Source organism: Notothenia rossii, assembly GCF_949606895.1.
Source record: "Notothenia rossii genome assembly, chromosome: 6".
NCBI classification, from domain to species: domain Eukaryota; kingdom Metazoa; phylum Chordata; class Actinopteri; order Perciformes; family Nototheniidae; genus Notothenia; species Notothenia rossii.
Window position 1 is genome coordinate 1,638,232 of NC_136909.1, and position 15,833 is coordinate 1,654,064.

A 15,833-nucleotide genomic window follows, 5' to 3' on the forward strand; every position below is an offset into this window, starting at 1 on the left:
GCTACTGTTTGCTCTGCTTCTCCTGCTACTGTTTGCTCTACTTCTCCTGCTACTGTTTGCTCTACTTCTCCTGCTACTGTTTACTCTACTTCTCCTGCTCCTGTTTACTCTACTTCTCCTGCTACTGTTTGCTCTGCTTTCTACTTCTCCTGCTACTGTTTGCTCTGCTTTCAACTTCTCTTTCAACTCTGCTCTTTACTCTGCTTTCCCTGTTTCCTCTGTTCTCCTCTCCTCAGACTATCCTCCTTTTGCTGTCTCCTCTCCTCTGTTCTCCTCATCTCCTCTCCTCCTCAGACTCTCCTCCTTTTGCTGTATCCTCTCCTCTCCTGTTCTCCTCTCCTCAGACTATCCTCCTTTTGCTGTCTCCTCTCCTCTGTTCTCCTCATCTCCTCTCCTCCTCAGACTCTCCTCCTTTTGCTGTCTCCTCTCCTCTCCTGTTCTCCTCTCCTCATACTCTCCTCCTTTTGCTGTCTCCTCTCCTCTGTTCTCCTCATCTCCTCTCCTCCTCAGACTCTCCTCCTTTTGCTGTCTCCTCTCCTCTCCTGTTCTCCTCTCCTCATACTCTCCTCCTTTTGCTGTATCCTCTCCTCTCCTGTTCTCCTCTCCTCATACTCTCCTCCTTTTGCTGTCTCCTCTCCTCTGTTCTCCTCATCTCCTCTCCTCCTCAGACTCTCCTCCTTTTGCTGTCTCCTCTCCTCTCCTGTTCTCCTCTCCTCATACTCTCCTCCTTTTGCTGTATCCTCTCCTCTCCTGTTCTCCTCTCCTCATACTCTCCTCCTTTTGCTGTCTCCTCTCCTCTGTTCTCCTCATCTCCTCTCCTCCTCAGACTCTCCTCCTTTTGCTGTCTCCTCTCCTCTCCTGTTCTCCTCTCCTCATACTCTCCTCCTTTTGCTGTCTCCTCTCCTCTGTTCTCCTCATCTCCTCTCCTCCTCAGACTCTCCTCCTTTTGCTGTCTCCTCTCCTCTCCTGTTCTCCTCTCCTCATACTCTCCTCCTTTTGCTGTATCCTCTCCTCTCCTGTTCTCCTCTCCTCATACTCTCCTCCTTTTGCTGTCTCCTCTCCTCTGTTCTCCTCATCTCCTCTCCTCCTCAGACTCTCCTCCTTTTGCTGTCTCCTCTCCTCTCCTGTTCTCCTCTCCTCATACTCTCCTCCTTTTGCTGTATCCTCTCCTCTCCTGTTCTCCTCTCCTCATACTCTCCTCCTTTTGCTGTCTCCTCTCCTCTGTTCTCCTCATCTCCTCTCCTCCTCAGACTCTCCTCCTTTTGCTGTCTCCTCTCCTCTCCTGTTCTCCTCTCCTCATACTCTCCTCCTTTTGCTGTCTCCTCTCCTCTCCTGTTCTCCTCTCCTCATACTCTCCTCCTTTTGCTGTCTCCTCTCCTCTCCTGTTCTCCTCTCCTCATACTCTCCTCCTTTTGCTGTATCCTCTCCTCTCCTCTGTTCTCCTCATCTCCTCTCCTCCTCAGACTCTCCTCCTTTTGCTGTCTCCTCTCCTCTGTTCTCCTCATCTCCTCTCCTCCTCAGACTCTCCTCCTTTTGCTGTTAGATATTTAGACTGTAATGACAGCTTATGATATTCTTTTTATAACTACATCAATCACATGCAATGGATTAAAAAGGTTGTTTTACTTAGCACCTCTTTGCCTCTTTGCCTCTTTGCCTCTTTGCCTCTTTGCAGCTCCGTTCATCTCCAAGCTTCCAACATTCACCTGGCGGTGGTGCCTTGGATGAAAACAACTTTTGATATGATACAATACAACACTAGTTAACACCTATCCACAGCAATAAGCACAATGAGAAGACTAATGGTCTCTTTTATATCAGTTTCTATTGGAGTGAAATGAACTGTGCCATGTCACATAGGATTGGCTGTGTTTTGTGAATATAGAGGAGATGGCAAAAGTAAATATACTTTGTTCTTACCTAAAGCATCTATCCTCCTCTTCGTACCCCTGCCTGCTCCTCCCGCATTAGACTCTGGGGACTTAGCTTTTAAAATCTTGTTCAAGCTGTCCACTCTGTAGTTGGATCTCATGACCTCAGCTTTATGACCCACCCGGCCTGGAAAAGGGTGTCTACGATGGCTGGTACTGAGAGGTGTTATGGTCCTCTTCTGCCTTTTGTGTTTGGGGGGCGTGAAGGTGAGAGGAAGACTACTGTCATGTGGGGTGTGTTGCTTTACGCCCTCCAAAAGATCATTTAGTCTTGATATCACTGTACACATGAACGTCTCATCCTGTAGGTGGTATGTGTGCTCAGTAATTTCCCGCAACAAGGTCCCACACTGCTGTCGTTTCCTATCTCTTGAGGACTTTGAGTGGTTACAACTAGTGATGTGTCGGTCGCGAACGAGCCGATTCTTTTGAACGGCTCTTTGGTATGAACGAGGGGAACCGAGTCGTACTTGGTTTGAGCCGTTCTTGTTATCGTTCAATTGTTAGTCCGCACTCACTGCCTGCCAAAATCCACTCGCCTGTTAAAAAGCTTGATTTTGTTCCCCAAACGTATTCTGTGAAGACCCGCCCCTACTCTGATTAGTAGGTTTCAGCAGGAGTGAGATGGGGTGGGTCTTAACGGAATACGCGAGAGAGAGAAGTCATAACAAGTAGTAGGCTACAGGACAGGTAGACGACGTGTTTTTCGGATGGAAAATGAGCCAAAGGCGAAAACGCAGCAGCATTTTGATGCACTTCAACCAAAAATGCGCACCATTTGTAAAGGCAAAAATGTCCTTTAAAGCAGGGCCAACAAATGATCTCCATCGCCACTTAAAAACACAGTATCTAATATTAAGAGTTGCGTGAATTTCATTCAAGGCAAGGCAACTTTATTTACTTAACACATACGGAGGGTAAATTCAAAGTAGTACATTCACGGACATGAATGACATGGATATGGCGCCACCTTGTGTCGTGTTTACAAAGCAGATTATTGACATTAGGTCTGGCAATACAGTCAATCATTATCCTGGTGATTATTTCACAGACAAACCAAGTAACCCCGCCAAAAAAACGGCTCTTTTGAACGGCTCTTTGAAAGGAACGGAGCCATAAGATCCGGCTCCCTTCAAAGAGCCATAAATCCCATCACTAGTTACAACTGCTCTGATTACAACGAGAGTTAGAACGACGTCTCTTCCCGCGTCCCGCCCACCCCGACTCTTTCCGATTAGAGCCGAGCCGCTCCGATTACAACGAGAGTTAGAACGAGAACGTGACGTCATATTTACATTAGACGGATCCTTTCTAGCCATAACCCTAGATGTGGGGGGAGGGAGGGGTGTTGGAGCGAAGGGGAGGAGCTATCAGAACAACGAGGCTTGGGTCAGTCAGATCCAAAGTCAGGTCAAGCCGAGCCCAGTCTATGGTCGAGCCGGATGAATTACTGTTCGTGTCGCTACTCGCTACCAGTCTGCTGACATTGTGCGTCAATCAACGGTAAGTTTTGCCCCTTACTTGCCGAGTATTGCTTTGAATATTATTATTGTGATTGAGGGTTAAATCCGCTTTGAAGACCACCCTTTTATATCGTGCATTTTAGCGGCAAAATAGCGTCAGTTAGCCAGCTAACGCTAGCTTTGTTGAGTTTATGCTAGCGAAACAAGTAGGGGTTGTAGTCAGCTGTGTCCCAATTCCCAGAGTCCCAGAGGCTGGGTCCTCCTGAGGACCCAGCCTCCTGAGGACCCAGCCTGGGTCCTCCGCGGACTGCGAAATGAGACGGTCTACGGAGCATGTCGATGTACGTCACCGGCAGTTACCCCTACATTTTGCCGCCCCCGTCACCTTGCAACCTAGCTGCAGTCACAAGTGCCGGTAATAATTTCTGACACTAGGCAAAATATTTTCAAACTGTTTTCAAAACTGTTCAATATGGAGTCAGATCTAGCTGTACTTATTTTGGTGTTATGTTTAAATTATTTTCCCGAGGTCGCAACAGGCCCCCGTAAAGAGGGCTTCATTCTCCCCGCGCATCTAGATAAATTGCGCAGTCTGCTCCTTGCTCCCTATCAAAACAAAATTGTTGCAGTAAGATTTGTATAACAAAAGCAGTTAAATAAATAAATTAGCTTTATAATGAATCCCAACAATATGAAAACCAAACAGGGTTTAGAAATATTTTCACTTCATATTATTTTATGTATGTAATATAAAGAAGACATCTCCAATTGCCCGTATATTTAAATACACAAATTAAATAGGTTTACTTTTCTCTCATGTCGTTTACTATTTGGGTGAGTACATTTAAAAACGAATCCAGCTGAAACCGTTGTAGCCGTTGATGGGACGTTACAAGCCATATATTTTTTTTAAAACTCATTCGTCACTGTCACCCGTTGCATCCTGGGATATGGTACACCGCGGAGTGTACATCAGATGTATCCTCTAAATCTGGGGAAAGAAGGCTGCATTTGCGGGCCGCATTCGGAGGAGTCTTGTCTTTTTTTTAAATTGGGACAGCCTTCGTTTGGCGGAAGTGACGTATGCGGTCTCCGAATGCATCCTCAGGAGGATGCGGCCGCTGAATTGGGACACAGCTGGTAATTAATATATTATAGCCTACTGCTTTGGCACTAACGGTTGATAACCGTTTATGAAAATAAAACCAATTGAACTGTGTATCAATTAAAACTCCATCACACACACGCCTTAGCTTAGCACGCTGTTAGCCTAGCACGCTGCTGGATGATGGAAATGTTGGAAATGTTTGCTTTGCAGCAGCATAAAAAACAAGAAATTAGAGAGTAGAAATAAACAATGCTAGAATTTAAACATCTCAAAAAATATAAATAAAACTACATTTAAAAAGTAGAAAATATACATTAGACTGTGAAGATAAAACCTCTATGAACTCTGACAATAAAACACTATTGCATGCTGTGAAGTAGTGATGTGTCGGTCGCGAAAGAGCCGTTTTTTATTTATTTTTTGCGGAGGGATCTAGATCGGCCTGAAGCACATTATGCAATGTGCACATTATCCCGCTTATTACATGGCCACATTCTCAACAAAGTAACGACATGACTCCCAATATTAATTGAAATGCTTCTATGGATTTAGAAAATGATTTTATTGATTTAAAAAATAGTTGTATTTATTTAAATTGACATGCATCCGCTAAGAAAAATAGTCCGTCGTTACTGTTTGAACTAACGGAGCAACGGCAGAAACTGCTTCGATAGCGTTCGACACGGAGGAGGGAGATCTCTTTTTCTCCCCCTCTTCTGACAGCCCAGCAGCTCATCTCAGAGCACGCTGCCCTCTCCTGCAGGGGGGCGTGGTCAGCTGCAGCTCACAGAATCAGCCCCCTGCAAAAACAGCGCTGGAAAGAGCAAATAGAGCGAAAAGAGGCATGGCTAAAATGCAGGTTCTGTTTGGTATTTTGAAAAGAAAACTATATTTATATACTTTTATATAGGTATGGCCCTAAAATATATTGTTCAAATATAGGTACTTTAAGCAATACAAGACAGAATGATGATGATCTCCGCGCTACAGCTGCTCCGTGCATGCATGCAGTGACATGTAATATCCAATGATTAGAGACGGTTGGATTCTGCTGTTTTGAGCATTGCAATGTATTTATTTTCACTGTTATTTATTTATGATTATCCTTAGGCTAAGCAAAGATTTGATGTCAGCTGTTGCTGTCTTTTTTTCTATAGCTAATAGTTACTGAAATAGAGCCCTGCTGTTTTGTCAGGGCCTTTTCTTTAAATATAATTTTAAAATGTCGATACAGTAGCCCCTTTCTTCAAATAGTTTTTATAGGTGTTGCTATCTGTTTTGTGTAGCGTGGTTCTACAAGCAAGTCAGTGCATTCATTGGGTGGTATCAGAGAGTTACAAGGGTCTGTTAATGCAATGAAAATATTTGGCCACAGCAAATCATTTATAATAAACATGTTATTTTTACTTTTGAATACTTCAGTACAAAGGATGTATTGAATAATTTAAGTGATATATGTGTACACATATACATCATTCATTAGTCAAAACAGGGCTACATTTGATTTAATTAAAAGGTATAATATGTGGTAAACTGAAGAGCCGTTTGGGAGCCGAAAGAGCCGGCTCTTCTTGGTGAGCCGAGCCAAATGATCCGGCTCACCAGGAAGAGCCGGAGCTCCCATCACTACTGTGAAGCACAGCGCTTAAACTTTTTTCAGTAATGTATCCCCTTTGAAACATTTTCTCAGCCAAGTACCCCCTGACCAACCCCGAACGTTTTTGATAGAAAAAGCCTATATATAATTACAATATAGTAATGTTCCATCAGTGTGTGATTTATTAACTCCTTCATGCATGAATTACAACACACTAAGGATATTTTCATCTTGATGCATGACACATTTTCTTAAAACTGATTTTTAAGTAATATATGTTTAACAAACCAATGAACAAAATTATATATTATGCAAAAACTATAAAATACAATACACAAATATTATAATAAAATCCACTGTTGTGCCTGACGTGCAACTATACTAGGGCTGAACGATATATCGTGTCATGGCGATATGCGCATGCGCGATATTCACACCGCAGGGATGTGCGGTTTTATTCATTTAAAAAAAAACAAACACTTTACTGTAGCACAGAATTCAAAATAAAGATAACCTTATTACTTATCGAATATAGTATCATCACTAAGCAATCCGATCTCGCGACAGGGGAAGCAAACACAGACATCACAACACGTACCTTTACTAGACCCTCCAGAAAAACGCGGGATAAAATCCTTGATTATGAGATTCAACATGCGGGGTTTTTATGAGATTTTATGCGGTGAAATTGCGGAAAGTTGCGAAATATGCGGGGGAACAGAATAACAATTTTTTTAAATATTGGGGTGTCTTATTTATTCTCTCTCACACACAACCTGCCACTAACGTTAAACCCCTTTACTATTCAATTAAACACATTCAATGTTTATTTATTGTAAAAGCAATTGGGCTATTTTAATCTCACACACACACACACCACACACACACACACACACACACACACTTCTCCGCCTCATTCTGTTTTCATTTACTCGTTCGTTATCTGCAGCTTCAATCTTGTAGCTACTCACTTCGTTTCTTGTAGCCCTCTAAAGGGTTTTGGAGGTTGATGCCTCGGTGAACGTGAGTTGTTTGGCTTTCTTGTCCGCAGCAGCAGAAAGCATTCTCGAATGTTTGAATGAATCAAAGTGGGTCGCCACCGTTGAATTTCTCTTATGCTCCAACACACAGTTGCACGGGGTGCAGAATAGTTTCCCCCCACTTTTTGCCCGGTCTTTAGTAGAAATGTTCGTCGGTAAATGAGCTCTATACAGTGTTGTTTACATTCTGTGATGCGCGAGCTGATGACGTCACGTCAAGACCAGTTAACTTTTTTTTTTTTCTCAACTTTTTGTGGAAAAATGCGGGGATTATGCGGCCTTTTGATAAATATTTAAAAATCTGCGCCATTTTGCTGATTATGCGGTAAATTCTGCAATTGCAGAATCGCGTTTTTCTGGAGGGTCTACTTTACGGAGCTTTTACGGGAGATCGTCTCACCGTAGCTGTCAATCTGATCAAAAGACGTGTTCAATGGCATTAAAACGAGAGAAAATGCGGCTGAATCGGTTAATCAATAGGTTAATAATGTATCTGTGGCTTTGAAGCAATTGTTTATAATCCATAATTCCATTTTTATGTAAAAAGTTAGCTGCTAATGGTAGCCACCAGAGTGTACGCAGCTTCCGGTTTTGGCTACGCGTCACTCTCACTCCTTACGGCCCGTCCACACAGCGGCGTGCGTTGACGCTTCACCATTCACTTTGAATGGGGTGACGTCACTTTTTGCCGAACTGCATTTTGGGAAGCGTTGCTGGCGTTGCTGGCGTTGCTGGCGTTGCTCGCTTCAAAAGTTCAGCAATGTTCAACTTTTGGCGCCTCGGCAGAAGCGTCAGCCAATGAAATCCCGTTTATGCAAATCTGCCAGTAGAAGCGCTAGCCAATCAAACCGCGTGTATGCTGGGAGAGACTACGCAGGTCATTTCCTCATATTCCAAAAAATGGAGGGAAAATTCATTATAGCGGTAGGGAATCACCCGGTGCTGTATGATCAGTCTCTGTTCATCTACCGGGATACAAACCGGAGGAGCCAGGCATGGAGGGAGGTGGCAGAGACAGTGGGTGAAACTGGGAGGCTTTCGCCTGTTTGGGGATTTTATATCCAGTTTACTTCGTTTTAACATTGCTATTGCTTTGTATGTCGGGGGCGGGAGATTCATGTGATTGGTTTTTGGTCGCGTTGCTCGCAAAAAATCCCCAAGCTTCAGACACGCCCAGCTTCAAGCGTCAACGCACGCCACTGTGTGGACGGGCCGTTATAGAGAGCCGCAGTGACGCGTCCTTAAACCCGGAAGTAAACTTCTTTCGGTTCCTTCGTCAAAAACCAATGGAAATTCTCCATAGGATTTTGGAAAATAGCTTGAAATAAGGTCTGTGGTTGACACACATTTAAGAGAGGGATCACGTTTTGTTCAGCCGGATAATCTCCACATGTCAACCCTACTTTTATAATTTTTGAATCATAAATCTAGTCGACAGAAGCAAAAGGCTAACATTATGCTATAAACCAGGGGTGTCCAAACTACGGCCCGCGGGCCAACTGCGGCCCGCCAACCATTTTTAATTGGCCCGTTTCAAAGTCTAAAAGTATAATGGACTATGGCCCACACATAATATTTGCGTTTAACTGTATTGTACTTCTTAGTTTCAACACTAGATGGAGCTACTGTCTTTAACAAGGCAGCGTCCCTACAAAGCAAGCAATCAAAGAAAAAATTTGCTCAGGGTCACCAGAAATGGCGGAACCAAAAAGACGCAAGATCGCAAGTGAGTGCAGAAAATTTCAGACTCGGTGGAAAAATGAATATTTTTTCATAGAAACCAAGGGGAAGTGTGTGTGTTTGATTTGCGATGAAACGGTTGCCGTTATGAAAGAGTACAATGTACGACGACATTACGAGACGAAACATCAGACCTTCACGTCCTACACTGGCGCCGAGCGGGAAGAGAAGGTGAAGCAAATGACAGCTAGCCTGCTAACCCAGCAACAGTTTTTTTTCCGTGCAAACAAAGCTCAAGAAAATGCTACAATAGCCAGTTATGAAGTAGCTCAACTCATTGCCCTACATGGGAAATCTTTCTCAGACGGTGACTTCATCAAACAGTGCCTCACTAAAGTCGTGGGAATAATGTGCCCGGAGAAAATGCAGGATTTTAACAACGTTAGCATGTCTAGAAATACGGTTGTGCGGCGAATTGAAGACTTGTCGGCTAACTTAAAGCAGCAAGTGTCAGATAAAGCTTGTGCTTGTGATTTTTACTCGATTGCATGTGATGAGAGTACAGATGCCACGGACACTGCACAGCTGTTAATCTTTTTGCGGGGAGTTGATGATAATTTTTGCATTACGGAGGAACTGCTTGATCTTCGGAGTCTAAAGGGGACAACAACTGGTAAGGACATTTTTGAAGCTGTGTCAGATGCAATTGACTCGATTGGACTTAAATGGGACAAGCTGTGTGGACTAACAACGGATGGGGCTCCAGCAATGACAGGCGAGCGCAAAGGAATGGCATCTATGGTATGCGCCAAGGTGCGAGAGAGCGGAGGGGAGGCTGTCAAAATGCACTGCATCATCCACCAAGAAGCCCTCTGTGCCAAGTCAGTCCAGCTTGGCGATGTGATGAACACAGTTGTGAAAACTGTCAATATAATTCGGGCACGAGGGCTCTACCACAGAGAATTTCAAGCGTTCCTCTCTGATGTCGATGCTGAATACGGGGACCTACTCTACCATTCTGATGTGCGCTGGCTTAGCCGTGGCTCTGTGCTGCAGCGGTTTTATTCCCTGAGATCAAATATCGACACGTTTTTGAAAGAAAAGGGCAGACCTCTGCATGAGCTCAGTGACCCTTTATGGTTGGCAGACCTGGCTTTTTTAGTTGATCTCACTGATCATCTCAACACCCTGAACAAGAGACTACAAGGCAAAGAGCAGCTGGTATCACAGCTGTATGCGCACATGAAAGCATTCCGTGCGAAGCTCCGTCTCTTCGAGTCACAACTGCGCAACTTCAATGTAGCGCACTTCCCCACGCTGACCGAAATCAAATGCGCGTTTCCAGATGCCCTCTCTGCTAAAATGGGAGAATATGTGTCTGTGATCACATCTCTCATTACAGAGTTCAGTCGGCGCTTTCAAGATTTTTCTGTCATTGAGAAGAAAATCACACTGTTTGCGGCTCCGTTTTCAATGGATGCAGAAGAAGTGGAAGAGAGTCTGCAATTAGAACTGATTGAAATGCAGTGTGATGATTCTCTGAAGAATCAACATCAGCTTCTCTCCCTACCTGACTTCTACCGGAGCTTGGAAAAGGCCAAGTTTCCTCTGATGCGACGCCACGCAAAACGAATGATGAGTCTGTTTGGCTCAACATACATCTGTGAGCAGACATTTTCTCTGTTAACGCTGAACAAAAGCAGATTGAGAACCAGAATGACCGACAGCCATCTCTGTGACGTCCTTCGCATCTCAACCACCAAACTTACTCCTGACCTGCCAGCTATCCTTCAGACCAAAGCGCAGCATCACTGCTCCCACTGAGTGCAACATTCTTCCCATTACTGGTGAGTTAAAAATATACACACAGTTTTCATGTGTTAATAAGCCCAAATACTTAATAAATTCAGTCAATTAAAGTTGAATTTTTTAACAAACATTAGTTGATGTGTTAACAAGCCCAATTATTTATTTATTTGTAAAAAACAAAATTAAAATCTACTAATGGAGAGCTGTGATGGAGGCTTTTTTTCTTCAAACATGTTCAATTATCAAACGTAATTTATCTGCATTTGATTGATTTTACCAATATTAGTGCATTAGAAGTGAGGCAGTATACTTCACGTCTAGTGAGTGGCCCAGTCCTTCGTATATTTTTCTGTATGTGGCCCTCAGGAAAAAAAGTTTGGACACCCCTGCTATAAACAAACTACAGCAGGGCTGCTGTGGCTGCTTGCTACAAAAGGAAAACTTACGCGGCTCTCCTGTCAGGGGTACTTGAGTGAGTGACATGCAGGCTCTGCATGCACAGCAAACCACCAATCACAATCATTCTTGATCAGATCACAGCAGGCCCCGCCCCGCTAGTTTGCAGACCATCAATACACCGGTAAAAAATGAGCGAGGCACAGGAGGACAATACCAGGGTGTCCGCGGGGTCTTAAAAAGTATTAAAAGTTGATAAATCAATTTAGCGAAAGTTAAGGCTATTAAAAAGTATTAAACGCCATTTTCCATTTTATTAAGAAGGTCCACAGCAACGACAACATGAAACACCCTTTAATTTACTGAAACGACATGTCGGGAAATCCCCCAAGGCGGCCCCATGCATAGCGCGCCGTAAAATGCTGCTTATTATTTTAAGTTTCGTTGCCTTGCTCCGCTCTGTGTGTGGGGGGGGGGGGCTAAACGACTACGGCAACGGGTCCCAAGGTGGGTAGACCGGCATACGCAACGCTCTGGGGGTCCAACTGCTCCGTGTGTGCCCTATATGATCCTTTTCTGATAACGATGAAAGAGCCCGCCTCCCTCTCCCCACGTCACTGCAGCTAGGCCTTTCTGTTCTTCTTCTTTCTAGTAGCAACTTGTCTATTCCTCCAAATTTAAACATTTTCTTTTTCATAATTGATGTTATGGCAGGTGAGCGTATTGCTGTGGAGTATTTGCTGGCTCAGTCTGACAGAGGAGATCTGCTGGGTCCACAACAGGACAGTGAACGTGGCACCATTGTTCCAGACCGCCAGGTTGAAGTTCAGGAGGAGGAGGAGTGCCTTGACATCACAATGAGTGATGCAGTGGAGATCCTCAGTCAGCGCCCCTCGGACACTTCAGCACCCCGCGGTGCTTTTCTGCTCCCTGTATCTCACAACACATCACCTCACACATCATCTCAGGTAATCTGATTATTCTTTTATTGTCCTGGCATATGAATTCTAGAAGAGCATACATGCTTTGAATGGTGTTTTTATCACATAGGCTACATTTGTCTTTTTGTGTTGCATGCATTTAGATCCATTTGGATGAACAGATCAGTTTCAAGGATATTTTTATTCAACTGTTTGTCTCTCATGGCCGGTACGGCTGTACAGCCGTTGGCACTATCCCCCCAAAGTGATGCAGCTGAGAGCCCACCTGAAGAGCCCCAGCCTGAATCCACTCAGAGTATTTCTCTTCCTGCTGACTCACCCGACGCGTCCACTTACACAACCTCTCAGGTAATCTGACCAATTGTAAAATCACATTGTTTTTAAATTCTTCAGGATTCATTATTGCTCCGCACATGCTATGAATAACTTGTTTCATTCAGTCTCAAATAGTCAATTGGTGTTGTGTGCTTATAGCACGGTGATGTCTCACAGTCCTGTCAGATGTGTACTTCTGACAAAAACTTCTCTGCGCCCAGGACATCGGCTCAGGTCATGTGACCATTTACCAATCATTTGTCAGAATACCCGCTGTGATTCTAGAGGTGTTGAGGGATGGGAGGCTGTGGATGACTTGGCCAAGTATCTTGTTCAACTAAACAGAACAATAACGGCATTGTCAGTAGGCGAGACGGATGAGATTGTGAGGCTGTATTCAAAGCTACATCAAATGGATAAGCAACCCACAACTCATAGCCTGGAGTCCAAAAAAAAAAACCTTACCTGGACCATGGAGAGCTTCCAGGAAACGAAGTGGCTCTGTGCCAGGCCCACAAGCAGCTGAAAGGTGAACTGACCTCTAGTGGACGCACACATTACATCATTCACATATATCTTAATTGTCATTATTGAGAGTAGTAAGTAGCTGTTTTGTACGTCTAACCCTCACAGCATTTCAGACTCTTAGTAATGGAGTCAGACAAATGAACTGGTATAGTCCATTTGTGAAGTGGGGTTGTACTGTATATCCGTATAATATTTATTAATTGTCTTTCTCCTTCACAGACTATTCATGACCCATGGTCAGGCTGCTCTGAGACCTGATGCCAGCCGGATATGTGAATGTGTTTCACTCAGGCTTTAAAAGAGTTTGAGCTTGCAGGAAACCGCCCCAAAGACAGCAAGGGTAAAACCTTGCCTATTCCACAGTCTATGGTGAAATCATACGTCCACATTAAACAACTGCTGGAAGACAGCCTCGTCGTACAGGAGCAGACCCACTTGGTGCTTGTTACTATAAACAACACCACTGTGTCTTGTTGGTAAGAGATTTTGGCTACATTCTCTTTAACAGCTGCACTTTAGATGGATTCACTTTGTATACAATTCTCAATATGTTGTATTTCTTTCTAGGTTACAAGAAAGACAAAAAAGAACCGGTCGGGACTCATTGCTCCAAAGAGTGAAGCTTCCCCAAAAGGCAACGGCAGCTGAGGATTCCTTGCCATTACCGAGGGAGCTCCCTACTGAACCTGTGAGGCATGTTAGCCTGGAAATCCAGGAGCCTGGCAATAGGGAGGGTGAGGCATTGATACGCCAGCACCGCAGTGCCAGAGCTGACTCAGCACAGGACTGTCACCCTGGAGGGTTTAATGCATGGCCTAGTTCTCCTGCTTCATCCTCACACACAGGGTCACCTTCCACAAGCCCCATCTCCTGCCTCATGGCAGTTCCCTATGCCGCCACCCTTCATCCCCATACCAGCAAGTACCATCCCCTAATCCTCAGCATTCCTCAGTCGACAAATCATCTGTCGACCTAAATAGGCAGAGGAAATGGCGGCATGAAAAGTCAGCAATAGAGGACCAGGTGCTTGCTGCAAGAGGGGAGCCACCGAAGAAGAGACAAATAAAACAGGACTACCACTACCAGTGCAAAACTGGAGCTCGTTAACTCTCACCCAGCTCACATTCCCCGTGCGCCTCTCAAACGACTGCTTTCAGCTCAGCGTGGATCTGTTTGTTTGCAAATGGGAGGCAGTCAGAGAGCGTCTCTCTGACTGCAGGGCGTCCCGCTGGCCTCACGGGGCGTTCAGTCAGACGAGATCTCACTGACGCCAGCTACTCAACATGGGTTTTCTCCTCAACTTAATTGCATACATGTAGGAATGTGGTGCCAATACTGATAGGAAGCACGGCCATGTTCACGCCTGGACTTACATTCAAAAGTAGATACTTCTGGGAATGTCATTTTCGAGCCTGAGACCTGAAAAACAGGCTTGGGGCTAAACAGGTTAAGGACTGGAGGTTTATTGGTGTCCACTTGGGCTTTAATGCTAGCTAATGCTAACTGATGCTAATGTCCCAACATCCGCAGGTTAGCATCCAACAGTCTATGAGCTGCAGACCCTACTCTACATTCACTAAGCTGGTAATTAGACTATAAATCCCTTTAAGGACTGGAGGTTTAATGGTGTCCGCTTGGGCTTTCATGCTAGCTAATGCTAACTTATGCTAAATTATGCTAACTGATGCTAATGTCAAACATATGCAGATTAGCGTCCAGCAGTCTATGAGCTGCAGACCCTACTCTACATTCACTAAGCTGGTAATTAGACTATAAATCCCTTTAAAGACGCATTCATAATATATTTAAATATTAGACTTATTAGCATTAATTTATTAATTTAAATAAATGCAATGAACACAAACAACTGAGTCAACAACAGAAATACAACAATTACATTCAAGTTCATTTAAAGTTATAACATTAAAAAGTAATCACCATTGATGTCTGTTTCTCTGATCCCAGCACGAGAACACATGTCCAGTTTCTTTAGTAAGTCCAACTAAAAACAACACGCAACAATCTCATTAATTACATTTTAATGAAAGTGTGCTAAGCTAGCGGCATGCTAAGCTAGCGGCATGCTAAGCTAGCAGCATGCTAAGCTAACGGTGTGCTAGGCTACCGGTGTGCCAGTGATTCTCAAATGGGGGTACGCAGTAGGCATGGGCGGAATCATTCCGTCATACCTTGCTGACATCATACCGTGGTATACGGTATATGACGGTTTGACTTGGGTCGACTTGAGTGAGGTGGCGTTCGAACGGCGGCAAAAAATGTTTTTCCGAACGGTATATTATATGTTCGGTGTAAAATGCAGCCTGAGCCGGTAGACGCTCGCAAAGTGCCGCGACGTGCACGCAAGTGCAAAACAAGGGCTGTGTATATGACACATTGTGCAAATGGCACATTTTGAGATCGGATACAGGACGCGTTTGGGTTGATGTCCAACGTTGTTTCCATTGTGAGCTAAGTTAACAATATATCATCATACATAAAGAATTTAAAAAAAAGATATTGGATATGCCATATCGTATATGGTAGGCTAATGCACAGTGTACATAATATAGTTCTTAAATCATCCCTGTTGTAATAAATTCGTTTCATTTTAATTTTTTCCCCGTTGTAATAAATTCGTCAAATTTTTCGATCAATTAAAACACAGTTGCAACTTCTATATGTTTCAGATAACTTTATTTACACAGATGCAAACACATGTTCAAATGTTCTCAACGGAGAATGAAAATAAGGGGAATAAACTAGGCTGGAAATAATTGAGGCTACGAGGACAGCTTAACTTGGCCCGTCGGCCGCCGCCTGATAAAAAGGCTGAATAACAAAAACTGTAAGCCTACAAGCAGGCATATGGTTTGTAGCCGAATATGAAAAGGCAAATCAAATTCCATTTGGCGCATCTATCTCGCGGACCTCAATCTAGGTTCCTTGCTAAAAAGACAAGCATATTAACTTTGTCTGGCTTTATTTGTGCGCGTTGTGGTGTCACCGTGTTCCCTGCGGTGCTGAA

The 15,833-nt window shown here is 44.0% G+C and overlaps 1 long non-coding RNA gene across 2 annotated transcripts; it reads left to right on the plus strand.

Annotated features, from left to right (window-relative positions):
• The first annotated feature begins 3,268 nt into the window (after positions 1-3,268).
• LOC307044726 lies at positions 3,269-14,415 on the plus strand. 2 transcript variants are annotated; one of them, XR_013809680.1, is made up of 6 exons: positions 3,269-3,434; positions 11,739-11,992; positions 12,188-12,313; positions 12,440-12,809; positions 13,028-13,284; positions 13,376-14,415. It is a non-coding gene; the product is annotated as an uncharacterized lncRNA (long non-coding RNA). The 2 variants fall into 2 exon arrangements; XR_013809679.1 differs by having other exon boundaries at positions 12,188-12,809.
• Positions 14,416-15,833: the final 1,418 nt, after the last annotated feature.